Source organism: Ostrinia furnacalis, unplaced genomic scaffold, assembly GCF_004193835.3.
Source record: "Ostrinia furnacalis isolate ACB-3 unplaced genomic scaffold, ASM419383v2 OfSCF2998, whole genome shotgun sequence".
Lineage (NCBI taxonomy): Eukaryota > Metazoa > Arthropoda > Insecta > Lepidoptera > Crambidae > Ostrinia > Ostrinia furnacalis.
The window spans coordinates 20,961-36,032 of record NW_021133237.1 but is presented as its reverse complement, the minus strand read 5'-3'; positions in this window follow the sequence as shown (position 1 = coordinate 36,032).

The following is a 15,072-nucleotide window of genomic DNA, read 5'->3' as shown; positions in this document are numbered from 1 at the left end:
TTAATGGTTTGCAATCAGGTGACACAAATAAAGTCAAGGACGTTAGCGCTAATAAATTGCATGTTGGCAAATTAATGTCGAATAGCTAGTTTGAATATTCCGAAGATTATGTGATTATCTAACTATGAAACTTGCTCTATCAGCGATATTATGAACATCCGGTGAACAAACTCTGTCTCTCTTTACCCTTTCAAATAACCTACAAACCCGCATCAAAGAAGCGTACAAAGAACTTGCTGATAGTACAAACAAAACAAAGTGTAAGTGTGCAAATTCTACCCTGTACATGACGAATAAAAATGGTGCCGGAAGAGTGCAATGAATCTCTGAAAGGATGGATTGCCATAAAAACCTGGGTCACGAGGTAAAGCAAACTTTGTAGTTCAATGTAAATAATCTACTTTAAAAAAGATCCTCTCATGAAGTTAATAAGGAGAATCATTAACGATCATACAAAATAGGAATAGCCCGGCTTTGACCTGGAGACAAAACAATTAAAAGAAGAGGAAAAACAAAAAAATAAACATCCCACGAACGACCTACTTACACGAAAAGAAACTAAACGAGGGATCACAGGGTAGAGACAAAAAGTTAAAAAGAATATAAAATGAAATTACTAAACTCGTGTAGGGATTTCTAGGAATATCCATATTACTGGGAATATTATCCACACAACAAGCAATATCAGCCACCAAATATGAAATTTAAAGGGAAATATTTACACGGATTCCTCTGAAACTCTATACTTAATAATTGATTTAATCTGTTAGCAAGTTGAAGATAACTATAAACTATATTTGCACAATAACAAAATCCCGACACGAAATTCCAGAAATACAAATTTTCAATGTTATAACAGAGAAGATTTTCCTGGGGATTTAATCCCACGACCTTTCGCTTACCGGGACACTGCGCCAACCACCCTCGTTTTATAAAGGGACAAAGTAACTAATGAATCTTTAGCTCAGTGGTGTTTATAGAAATCATCATTAAGTTATCCATAGCCAAGACTTTTCTCGGTTACCTAAATAATAAAAATCTTTTTCGCGACTCTATATACCTACTACTCTTAGATTTCGTCTACGTAACTTTCCATACCAACATTATGTAGTTCCAAAGATTTATCTCTGGCAAACATTTACCCACAATCATTTTACATATTTTATCATTAGTGCAAATACCTTCTTAGATAGCTATCCAAATATTGCTAGACAGACAGAATAGCTCTCGAATTAGATAAACCGGTTTTAGACTACATTTCGCTATTAGATATTGAATACCTATATCCTATATACCTACAGCGTAGGAATAGGTACGTATAATTTTGGTTACTAAGCAGTAAAATGGGTGTAGGACGTAGGTCTCACACATTACGAAGTAACCAAAATTAAATACTTTATTTTTGTAAATGCGAAACGTGTAGGTACCTACTATGTTGTTAAATTCTTACGTCTGAATAGCTGAACTAATTTTTAATGAATTTTGGTAGAAAGAAATAAGGATTACCAAGTATATGGAAGAAAATAGAAACTAGATTTCATCACAAAATAATTTCAAAAGCTAGAATAACCGAGAAATAAGTATTATAGATATTGATTTATTATAGGTAATCATTAGCAGAGTAGGTACCTACTTTTGATTATGTTTATGTAAGTTGAAAATCTCACTTTCCTAACAACAATCATTGTATTCATTGCTACGCTCTATTTTGAAATCGAATTCGTCCGTCTATTTCATAAGTTATATTCGAAGCCTTTTCTATCAGATGCCTTCAGGACCGTACGTTCACCTTCAAGTGTGAAGAAATGTAGGACATTATCAATATCTACTATCGGATATAAAGAACTAAGTGGGTCATTGTCGTTCAAAGGTAGCGAGTAACAGTTTCCGCCAGGAAAACCTTCGACATGACCGTATTAAGTTTCGCGGGAAATACTTAAGATATGAAAAAAACCAGTCACAATCTATCTCGGACAAATTAATTATACTAATTGAACTACTGGTCTTACTAACTTTACATTTAACTATAAAATATCGCAAGGCCACGAATGTAATGACCCGATGTTGACCGACAAAGGTCTAAATTGCGCAATTGCAATAATCACTAATAAAACTTCTTAATTATTGTATGACTGTAATCAAATCAGCAACCAATTTGCTTCAGGCAATTATGAGCTTTATCACCTCGAATAGATGGAATTACTAACCTAATAAATTACAATATTAAAACAAGTATTCGCGTTAAAGGGATATTTATTAGTAAAATAAAAATAATAAAATACAAAATGGCGGATTTATAACCAATATCCAGAGTCCTACCATTTGACCTCTAACTCAATGTCTCTACCAAACATAAATCAGTCACAGATGAACTTTTGCCTGTTAAGGTAAATAATGACGTATCTTCATCTCTTGCCATTATTGTTAAGTACATAGCAAAATAGGAATGAACTAATGTTAAATAACATGCACATAAGAGTTGAGAAAGAAATACTTATATATCAGTTTTCAGGAAAACTTTCATATTGATACGCTATGAAAGAGATTCATAAATGAGAAATATCGCAGGCACATGTGAGCTTTGTAGAGACAAGCAGGCAAATTACCCACTACTAATAAGGGGCCTTCCACAAATTACGTCACACGTTACGTTACGTTTCATGATTTTATTTTCAGTAGACTTTTATAGGAATCATAACAGACTTTATTTTTTATTCTTACCTACTTCAAAATAAACACTGGAAATCTCCCATTATTACAGGTAGGTTAACAAATATTTAAGCCTGTCTAATTTTAAACCATTTGCCTTAAAGCGTTAAGACATGCCGTCAACATATGTATTGTTTATTCTTTGCCATCAATTAAGAGGATTATACATAATTAAATAATAAATCTTATCTTCGTTTTATCCGACTATCCTTTTTAGTTGCAAAACAACATCTATAACTACATAGATGCCAGAGTATTAGCTTAAATAGCCGTTGTAAGAAAAGTAAATTAAAGTAAGAAACCGGATCAATATTTTTTCCTCGAGTTTTTCTCAGCACATAATAAACAATACCGCTATTAAAGTATCAACCACCAGTAGTTTATAAACCACTTTGTGATCGATACAAACGGTAAAATCAGCGTACCTATTTATTTATGTGTTGTCGCTCCCATAGTTCTTTATACATATACAATATAATGTTAGGTTATTACCAATCATTATCAGTACTTATCTACCTAAGTTGATAATTTCAGACCTAAAACCGAAAAAAAAACTCGTCCTAATTACTAACTAAAGATAAATATAAAACCAACCTACAGACAAAACCCACTAAATAACGCAGCCTACTGCTGTGTAGAGTTAGGTAAGCTAGTTTTTATTCTTCAAAGATGAACAAAAATATCAATTATAATAATTTTGTTTCCTTTTTGGGATCGTTTCGTTCTTCTTTTTTGTAAGGCTACCACATAATCGACTCATCTTGCAAGTTTTTGAAACAGACATTACAAGAGTGCCGATTTATATTGGACAACAATCCGAGATAATACGGGACATTTAAGAAATTGCCTTATTTGCATATTTTTTATTTCTAGATGATAATCTTGCTCCCGGATCTTGTGATCGACCGTGTCATTTTTGCTACGATGAACCCTCTTTGTGTACGTAAAAAGGAGTCTAACAGCATGTAGGTATTCATTGGGATGTAAATCTTAGAATAATGCAGAATTATGCCTGTACGTACATGAGTAACAATAGACGAAACCTCATTTATGATCGCATAGCTGTTCTTCCTTTCATCCTAAACGACTCTACCATGAGTAACATTGTCTAGAAACTAAGAGTCTTTTAGTGCGAGTAAATTTTTCATTTCATTTAAAACTACAGAAAAGACTGAAAAATTAGCAACTGAAATTTTTTTCAGAATATAAATCCTACCTACCTGCAGGTATGATTAAATGCCGACATTGTGTAATGAAATTTTCAGAGTTATTTCCCAAATTCCATCAAATATTTCCGGAATCTATGTTTACTTACATGCATTGAAGTAATTTGTATGGCATCAGTAAAGTTAATAAAAAATGTATAAGCTATACCTGTGACGGAAAAAATACTAATAGCGAAAAGTTCTTATATCAAACTCAGAGACATACCATTTCTAATACCTACGATAAGAGACAATGCTCCATTAGATAATGTGTAAGGAGAACAATACATCATAAGCGAATACATAACTCGTTACAACAACCCTGCTAACAAAATAAGGAAATGTGTGTAAAAAAGAACACAAAATAATTCACACGAGGGGTTATTTATGCCATCCATCATAAAAATGTATTTGCCTTAATAATAACATAACGTAACAGGTGAATAACGAAGACCGACGGGGACGGAAAGTATAGGCTTGTTGACGTCAACAAATATTAATTCGTTACGCGGTTACGGTTTGGGAATGCCCTGACAAATATACTTCATAAGGTAAATCAATAACAACTTGTGAACGATTAGACAAGTTCATTGAATGAGTGTTACTTATACTCATAAATAAACTCGTAAGCCTTTGAGTCAATTAAACTCGCGTAATATTTCAGCTCTAAAAAATAACGCGTCTTTCAGCGTCGATTTTGGATAGAGTAGAGCGTGTAATTTTAGTTACGAGTATTTATCCAAACTTATTGCTAATAGTTACTTTATTGCTAAAACATAGTTACTAAGCCTTACACCACAGCTTATACTTACTTTTGCGTAATATTTCAGCTCTTGAAAAATAACGCGTCTTTCAGGGTCGATTTTGGATAAAGTAGAGCGTGTAAATCAGTTATTTATCAAAACTTGATGCTTTAGAGTTACTTACTGAAACTTCTAAATATTATAAGGTATTCGTTCGGCATCGTCGGCCGTTTGGTGTAGTGGTTCGAAACGGACTACTATTCCGGAGGTTGCGGGTTCGATTCCCGCACAGTACAAACATTTGAGTGCATGAACTTATTTGTTTGTATTAGACTGGGTGTTTTCTATGTATAATATGTATGTATTGTAACGGTTCGTTACACGAAGAGTAACAAAATAAAGTAAAAGTTAACAAAAAAATAAAATTTTAATTATAACTAAAAACTAATTAAAAATATACTTACTTACTAAAACCTTAATGACAAAAATAAAATAATTATAAACAAAAACTTATACGTAAACTCGGGCGCAAATGACGTTTTAAATATCTGTGAGCGCGAACGATGAGTGAACGAAGTGGAAACAGGTTCGCCCCGGTTTAGAATAAACCGTCGAAACATCGCGGCGGAGTCCGAGCGAAGTTATCATAACGCAAGGACGTACGGCTTTTGTACTAAAACTGCCAAGTCACGACGAGCTACGAGTCGTTAAATTCACTTTTTAACAATTTCTACAAATCTAAGTTGTGTTGTGTTACCCCAATATCGGGTGAGTGTTGTAAATGATTTTTAATTTTAGTGCTTAGCTAGTGCTTAGTAGTAAGTACCTATCTACTGTTATTTAAAAAAAAATGTTGATCTGGTTTATAAACAATAATACTGTAAAGTTTCAACAAAATCCGTTCAGTAGTTTTTGAGTGAAAGAGTAACAAACATCCAGACATCCAAACTTTCGCATTTATAATATTAGTAGGATTGTTATACGTCGCTACTAATGACAATATTTTTTTTCCCATTTATCCTCAGTAGGGACACAGTCAGTGTCCATAACCGGGAATAGACCGGGAATAGGCCGGGAATAGAATAGGGAATAGACTATGCGGTATCCACGAATTACCTCAGCCTGTCAGTGATATCATGCGTTGCGCTTTTTTGAACAGTAGGATGTTCCACGACTACACATCACTGTGCCATACTCGAGCCCCATATAGGACCATATAACGCGCGACGCAAAAGTATAGTCAGCGACTCAGTGCAGCCGGGCCTCCGAGAATACGAAAATTGAAAATTGAAATGGTAAGCACTTTCAACTTTTTAGGTTTGAATATTGACTCGCACATAAATTGGAAAGAACATGTAAAAAAACTGCATTCAAAATTATCATCTTTTATCTACGGACTAAAAGAGCTAAAAAAAAACAACTGATATAAAGACGGCCTTATCAGCTTACTACGCCTACGCATACGGGTGGCTTCGCTACGGAATTATACTGTGGGGAAATAGTACCGAAGTAAACGACCTCTTTATCCTACAAAAAAAATGCATCCGAGTCATTGCAAACATCAAAGACCGTGTGAGTTGTGAACCTTACTTCAAGGAGTATAAAATACTAACATTAGCGTCGATATACATCTTAGAGCAGTGTAAGTTCGTACGAAAGTATCCAAAGTTTACGACAAAAGTAATAGACCAACCACATCGCCGATACGTTCCACGTGATAAACATAAACTGACTATCCCGGAATCTAAACTACATTTACATAGTCAGAGCCCAAACGTCATGTCGATTAAAATTTACAATCACTTGTCACAAAATATAAAGGCAGAAATCAATGATAAAAAATTTGAACTCCTCCTAAAAAATTTTCTATTAGAAAAATGCTATTATAAATTGGAAGATTATTTTAAAGATAAACTTTGACATAGTGGTATCTACCCAATTTATATAATTTATACAATTTTCATAAATTTTTATTATTGACATTATTATACTACAATTCCATGACATTATGAAATTATTTTTAATTTATATTTTTATTATCTTTGTCTTAGACATGAATATTATTATTAAGTGTATGACTGTGTACTCAAAATTGTATAATTTTAGCAAACTTCCACGTAAATTCTGTTATATTGAACATACCTATTATTATATAAAATATTGACATTGTAAATTGACATCGTGAACTTGACATCTTTAAAATTATGACATCAAATACCTACTTCCCGTTAAAATTAAGATTTTTCAATATTTCTGAAATTACTAACACTAATATGCATGCCGAATTAATGAATGAATGTTTGTAAAACACAATGTTGCTGTGCCCAAACCGGGTCTATGTTTGAGACTACAATATATTGTTTAAGACCTTATGTACAACATAGAATGCAATAAAGATTTTGAATTTGAATTTGAATTTGAATTTGAGATTAGGCATCACCCGGCTTGGTGCGCCGGCGGTAGCCAAAAGCTTAGGGGTGAGACGATTCAAGTGGCGGTCAAATGACCACTGTCCAACTAACTACAATCCGAGGTACCTACCGCAAAGATTTTCCGACTGTAGTTGTGTATGTTCCCCCTACAACTAAGTGAGTCCTTGCTAGCAGAGCATTCCTATTAACTATTCTGTAACCACCTATTTATGGCAAATAAATTATTAGTATTATTCCTCTTTATAATATTAGTAGGTATACATACATAACTTGCTGTTCCAAATATTCGTCATTCGTTTTCGTTTCATCGCTAAAAATAAATTAATTTTATTTTTCATTACGTCTGAAATATAATTTGTAGTAAAAATAGACTGTAATGAAAAATAACAATAAAATATTTTAATTACCACGTGATCGCAAAATCTACCACCAAGATTTTATGTTACATTGGCGCCTGACAACGGGTATAATTGCAACCGAAACGATACTTGTCTTGTAAGCATTTGATAGTTTTTATTGGTGTTGGCTCTAAACCATAGACTTTAAGACTGATTATGCTAATTTCTACTTACAAAATACCTACCAAATAGACTAAATGTTATATTGTATACTCTTGAATACTAATTAACCCAATATTTAAAAACAAGCTATAACAGATTGCAGTGTTACCACATAGTGGTAGGTATTTTGTATCTGCTTTTAAATCATTGTTGTAGTTGGTAATTTTACTTTCGTTTGCAACACACTCTCGATATAATCACAATGTCGTACGCTATAAAATTTTTGTCCTTACAAAAAGCTGAATTAGAATACGAAGTGGAGCTTCGTGGTGGCTCTGGGGATTCGGTTCTTGAATTAAGGAAACAAATCACAAAATTATCACAACTTAATACTTCCGAAGACATAACCGAATCTTATTTAGAACCAAGCGAGGATTTAAAATGCGTCAAAGAATCCCTCCTCAAAGCACATACTCTTCTCTCAGGTTTGAAATCAAAATTTGATAAAAACGCTTACACCAGAACTGAGTCATTGCTACATCACCTCTATCATCGGATCAATAGAATCACTAATAACCCAGAAGTTACCGACGTTTATAAAGTCTGTGTTTCTAACTTTAACGCTTACTATAAGGAACTTATTGCCTTGAGACCCCAGAGCTCACAAACACAAGCCCCTTCCACATCTTCTATTGAAGCAGTTATTGAACCAACTACCATATCTATCTCATGTAGCGAACGCAGTTTGTCGGCAGACATAAGCAAGCTTAAATACACGGGAAAAACTTGTGTCCACTCATTCATTTTAAAAGTCGAGGAGTTCGTTGAATCCCGTGGTATATCTTTTGATAAAATACTCTCGTTGGCTTATGAGATATTTTCTGGCGATGCATTGCATTGGTATCGTTACAACAAGTATAAAATTAAATCTTGGGAAGATTTAGTTAACTTGCTTAAACAAGATTTCAGTAGTAGCGATTATGACTATAGGCTTGCCGCAGAAATTCGTTCTCGTACCCAAGGTGAACGAGAGAATATCACAATCTATATATCTATCATGCACGGATTGTTTTCACGTTTAAGCAAACCATTTTCGGAATCAGAGAAATTAGAAATATTACTTCATAATATCCGTCCATGCTATGCAAGTACACTAGCGGCCACTCAAAACATCGAAAGTATCGATTCCCTGGTGGCAACTTGTCGTAATTATGAGAACGTTCAATCCAGATTTTCTCAATTTCATGAGCCACCTAGAGTATCGAGCAGCACCATTGCCCCTGAGTTTGCTTACAAACACAACTACTACGAAAATAATTATCAAAAAACAGAACCTAAAAATCAAGATAAAACACAAAAACCTTATTACTATAATACTAACAACTCTAATAAACAAAATTTTACTCCTTCATCTTATCAAAAACAATCTACAAATTCTAAACAACAAAAGAACGAGACCGTTAATGTTGTCAGCACTGGCCCCATATATTGTCCAAGATGTCGCTCTCATGAACATTCCCTTGGTGCTTGTAAAGTGGATCGTACCATAGTTTGTTTTAAGTGTGGTGAGAAAGACGTCCGCTATCCGGATTGTCCTAAATGCAACCCAGTTAATGACGAGAATCAAAAAAACTAATAAGTGTGGATTGCAAAGATAGTGTTCGTACAAACACTTATTCTCATGTAAATTTTAATAAGTCAGATTGGCAGCAGTGGTTGAACTTTGTCACTTCATTTACTACTTATAACGCTGTCTCTTCAATCCACGTTAATCGCGTCAACGTTTCCAGACCCTATGTGTCTGTCGTCATTAATAATAAAAATATTATCGGCCTTCTTGATACTGGGTCGTCCACTACAATATTGGGTAACGGCTGCCATGAATATTTATTGCAAGCTGGCTATGATCTACAAAAAACCGATACTGCTCAATTCATGGCAGCAGGTGGGGAAAAATTAGACTCTAAAGGAATCATATATGTCCCAATTACTTTTTATGATAAAACACACGTGCTAAAAGCCTACGTAGTACCTAATATTAAACATTCGCTAATACTAGGAATGGACTTTTGGAGATTATTTGGCCTTTTTCCTAAACATCTCGATAGCATTGTCTACTTTAAGGATTCTGATGAGGTTTTTACTTCAGAAATTGAAGCAAACCCACCTAATATACACTCCTATGAGCACTTATCACAGGAACAAAAAATTACTGCTGATCGTATAATATCATTGTTCCGTGAAGTGTCATACGAGGAACGTGGTCTTGGTCGAACTAATTTGATACAACATGCAATTGACACTGGGGATGCTGCCCCCATTCGTCAACGCTACTATAGAATGTCCCCTGAGAAGCAACGCGTTTTAGTTGAGCAACTCGACGAAATGATCAAGGAAGATGTGGTAGAACCATGTGAGAGTCCTTGGTCATCTCCTGTTCTTCTAACGCCAAAGAAAAACGGGGAATTACGCTTTTGTCTTGACAGCAGAAAGCTTAACGCTGTCACCAAAAAAGATGCATATAGTCTACCCTATATTGCTGAAATACTTGACAACCTACGTGATGCCAAGTATTTGTCTAGTATAGATCTCTCCAAAAGTTTTTGGCAGATCCTGATAAAGGAAGAGGACAGACAAAAGACGGCCTTCTACATTCCGTCGCGTGGCACCTTTCAATTCAAGGCTATGGCTTTTGGCTTAACAAATGCACCTGCAACGCAACAAAGGCTAGTAGATACCTTGTTCTACGGACCAGAGTTTGAACACAGAGTTTTTGTGTTCATTGACGACGTGATAATTGTTTCAGACGACTTTGACCAACACATTTCCCTGATGATGCGTGTTCTCGAAAAACTTAAAATGGCTAATCTGACAATAAATTTTAAGAAAAGTCAGTTTTTCAGGAAGCAATTGAAATACTTAGGGTATGTGGTGGATTCAAACGGACTTCATGCTGATCCAGAAAAAGTGGAATCTATTGTTAATTATCCGATTCCAACTAACCGCAAGGAAGTTCGAATGTTTTTGGGTACTGCATCTTGGTACCGGAAATTCATTCCAAACTTTAGTACGCTAGCTAGTCCCTTAAATAAATTAACCAGCCAAGGTAAGAACGCTCCACCTTTTGTATGGTCCGAAGAAGCAAATAGCGCTTTTTTAAAATTGAAAAAATGTCTCGTGTCCACGCCAATTCTTTCTTGTCCCGATTATGCTAAGCCTTTTGAAGTGCATACCGACGCAAGTGATTATGGTATGGGAGCAATACTAACCCAAACTGTCGATGGCACTGAAAGGGTCATAGCATATATGAGTAAATCATTTTCAAAACCAGAACGCAACTATAGCACCACCGAACGCGAAGCGTTAGCTGTGCTAACAGCTATTGAGCACTGGCGTTGCTATCTGGAAAACGGACAAATGTTTACCGTATATACGGATCATTCTTCCCTAAAATGGTTTCTCAACCTCAATAATCCAACAGGAAGATTAGCCAGGTGGGGAGTAAGACTCTCCGCCTACAATTTTACCATTAAACACCGTAAAGGTACTGAGAACGTGGTACCAGATAGTTTGTCTCGCGCTGTCCCAATATCCGCTATCGATACTTCGGCAGACTCGCTGACTCAGAAAACCAAAGATGACTGGTTTTTAAATATTGTTGAAGGATGTATTAAATCACCAACATCATTTCCCAACTACCGATTTCAAAACGGAAAACTTTTCAGATTCATTAAATCTGTTAACCCCTTAACCAGGGAGTTTGAGTGGAAGGAGGTAGTTCCATTGGAGTTACGACAGAAAATAATATTTGAAAATCATTCTGAACCCACGTCAGGCCATTTCGGCATTTTTAAAACACATAAACGTGTTAGTTTAACTTATTTTTGGCCAAACATGCACAATGATGTAGTCGAATTTGTATCCAGTTGCGATACCTGCCTTTCGCATAAGCACCCTAATCACTCAACTCTGGGTACAATGGGGAGGCCTAAAGATTGCAGTAGGCCATTCCAAATGTTGAGCGTGGATCTTGTTGGGCCCTTGCCCGTATCTAGAAAGCAAAATACCTTCTTGCTGGTTATAACGTGTTGCTTTTCTAAATATTGCCTTCTATTTCCCATTCGTCGAGCAACTTCTGATATTATTTCAAAGATAATTGAAGATAAAGTATTTCTCATTCACGGGGTACCGAGCACTATTTTAATGGATAACGGACGTCAATTTACCAGCCTCACGATGAAAAAATTATTTGAAAATTATAATATCCCAAATGTTTTTTATACCCCTTTATACACCCCACAAATAAACACAGTAGAACGTTATAATAAGACTATAATGACGGCAGTTTCTACATTTATTGACGGCGACCATAGGGTTTGGGACTCTAACATTTCCAAGATTCAATTTGCGTTAAACAGCGCCGTAAATGAGGTGACAGGGTTTACACCATCATTTTTGGTCTACGGGCGCGAGCTTGTTAGCTGCGGTTCACATTACGTGGACTCGGACCTGGAAAACCAAATAATTTTCTCTCCACGCGATGCCTACGCTGAAAACCTTGGTGTGTTGCATAAATTATTTGACAAAGTACAACTGTCATTAATTAAAGCACACTCAAGAAATAGTACTAACTATAACCTTCGCCGTAGGAACGTGGATTTCAACGTGGGTGATATCGTTTGGAAAAGGACCTTTTACCAAAGCGACAAAGACAATAAATTCTCTAAAAAGTTAGCCCCTAAATTCTTAAAATGTCGTATTGTTACAAAAAAATCGAAATTAGTATACGAACTTGAAGACATGGCAGGACGCAATTTAGGTACCTGGCATGTAAAAGATTTTAAGCTAACCTAGAAATCAGATTGCTTTAGGATTAATGGATTTTTTTAGAAAAATCCTAACCTAAAAAGGGGGGTATGTAACGGTTCGTTACACGAAGAGTAACAAAATAAAGTAAAAGTTAACAAAAAAATAAAATTTTAATTATAACTAAAAACTAATTAAAAATATACTTACTTACTAAAACCTTAATGACAAAAATAAAATAAATATAAACAAAAACTTATACGTAAACTCGGGCGCAAATGACGTTTTAAATATCTGTGAGCGCGAACGATGAGTGAACGAAGTGGAAACAGGTTCGCCCCGGTTTAGAATAAACCGTCGAAACATCGCGGCGGAGTCCGAGCGAAGTTATCATAACGCAAGGACGTACGGCTTTTGTACTAAAACTGCCAAGTCACGACGAGCTACGAGTCGTTAAATTCACTTTTTAACAATTTCTACAAATCTAAGTTGTGTTGTGTTACCCCAATATCGGGTGAGTGTTGTAAATGATTTTTAATTTTAGTGCTTAGCTAGTGCTTAGTAGTAAGTACCTATCTACTGTTATTTAAAAAAAATGTATTTAATGCTTGCATGTGTAGCGCTTAAGTGTTTATCTTTTAATTATTAGTACGTGAGCGTGGTTAATACTACGTCAAAACAAATTAAATTCGCCACGTACATAAAACGTAATACACACATGACCTTGTATGACCCCTACGGTAATTGACAGTCATCCTAATTTTATTACGTTTCCTTTACTTTTATTTTCCATACAACAAATTAATGTGCTAAGCAATTCATATTGCATTAGATATTGTTTTATAAATATGGAACTCATTTTATAAATAATGGATAATTATTTACCGATGCTTTGGAGTTAATCTTCATTAATCGTGTTTTTAGTGCTTAAATCTAGATTAAGAATGATTCTTGTGACTGCCTCATCAGTATTAACTATTTTTTGCAATAATCATTTCATCTGATCCGCTTCTCGCCGCTTCCGGTCTGATGTCGCAGTCATAAGTACGAAATCGGACTTTGCTAAAATTGTCCGTATCGGAATTCCAGGGTCCCCGTTCCGGGTTTCAAACACTTCTCTCCGTGGAAGTTTGGGGCAAGATTGCTGCCTTGGATAATCAAGCCTGGTGGACCTGGGCTGCCACCGAGAACAGTTTTACGCCTACCGGAAATCGGAAGATCAGTACCGTGGCCTTGATTATTTCTGGGACTTTGTGTCGCTCGGTTGCCAATTATTGACCCACTACCTGAACCTTCGTAAATTAGATTTAATAAACCTTTTGTTGTACATGTTTAGTTTTTTATTGTTTAATTTCCTTTTTGTTACTACCCTTCTACTAGGGTATGTTACATTGGCGCCTGACAACGGGTATAATTGCAACCGAAACGATACTTGTCTTGTAAGCATTTGATAGTTTTTATTGGTGTTGGCTCTAAACCATAGACTTTAAGACTGATTATGCTAATTTCTACTTACAAAATACCTACCAAATAGACTAAATGTTATATTGTTATGTTGTATACTCTTGAATACTAATTAACCCAATATTTATAAACAAGCTATAACAGATTGCAGTGTTACCACATAGTGGTAGGTATTTTGTATCTGCTTTTAAATCATTGTTGTAGTTAGTAATTTTACTTTCGTTGCAACACACTCTCGATATAATCACAATGTCGTACGCTATAAAATTTTTGTCCTTACAAAAAGCTGAATTAGAATACGAAGTGGAGCTTCGTGGTGGCTCTGGGGATTCGGTTCTTGAATTAAGGAAACAAATCACAAAATTATCACAACTTAATACTTCCGAAGACATAACCGAATCTTATTTAGAACCAAGCGAGGATTTAAAATGCGTCAAAGAATCCCTCCTCAAAGCACATACTCTTCTCTCAGGTTTGAAATCAAAATTTGATAAAAACGCTTACACCAGAACTGAGTCATTGCTACATCACCTCTATCATCGGATCAATAGAATCACTAATAACCCAGAAGTTACCGACGTTTATAAAGTCTGTGTTTCTAACTTTAACGCTTACTATAAGGAACTTATTGCCTTGAGACCCCAGAGCTCACAAACACAAGCCCCTTCCACATCTTCTATTGAAGCAGTTATTGAACCAACTACCATATCTATCTCATGTAGCGAACGCAGTTTGTCGGCAGACATAAGCAAGCTTAAATACACGGGAAAAACTTGTGTCCACTCATTCATTTTAAAAGTCGAGGAGTTCGTTGAATCCCGTGGTATATCTTTTGATAAAATACTCTCGTTGGCTTATGAGATATTTTCTGGCGATGCATTGCATTGGTATCGTTACAACAAGTATAAAATTAAATCTTGGGAAGATTTAGTTAACTTGCTTAAACAAGATTTCAGTAGTAGCGATTATGACTATAGGCTTGCCGCAGAAATTCGTTCTCGTACCCAAGGTGAACGAGAGAATATCACAATCTATATATCTATCATGCACGGATTGTTTTCACGTTTAAGCAAACCATTTTCGGAATCAGAGAAATTAGAAATATTACTTCATAATATCCGTCCATGCTATGCAAGTACACTAGCGGCCACTCAAAACATCGAAAGTATCGATTCCCTGGTGGCAACTTGTCGTAATTATGAGAACGTTCAAT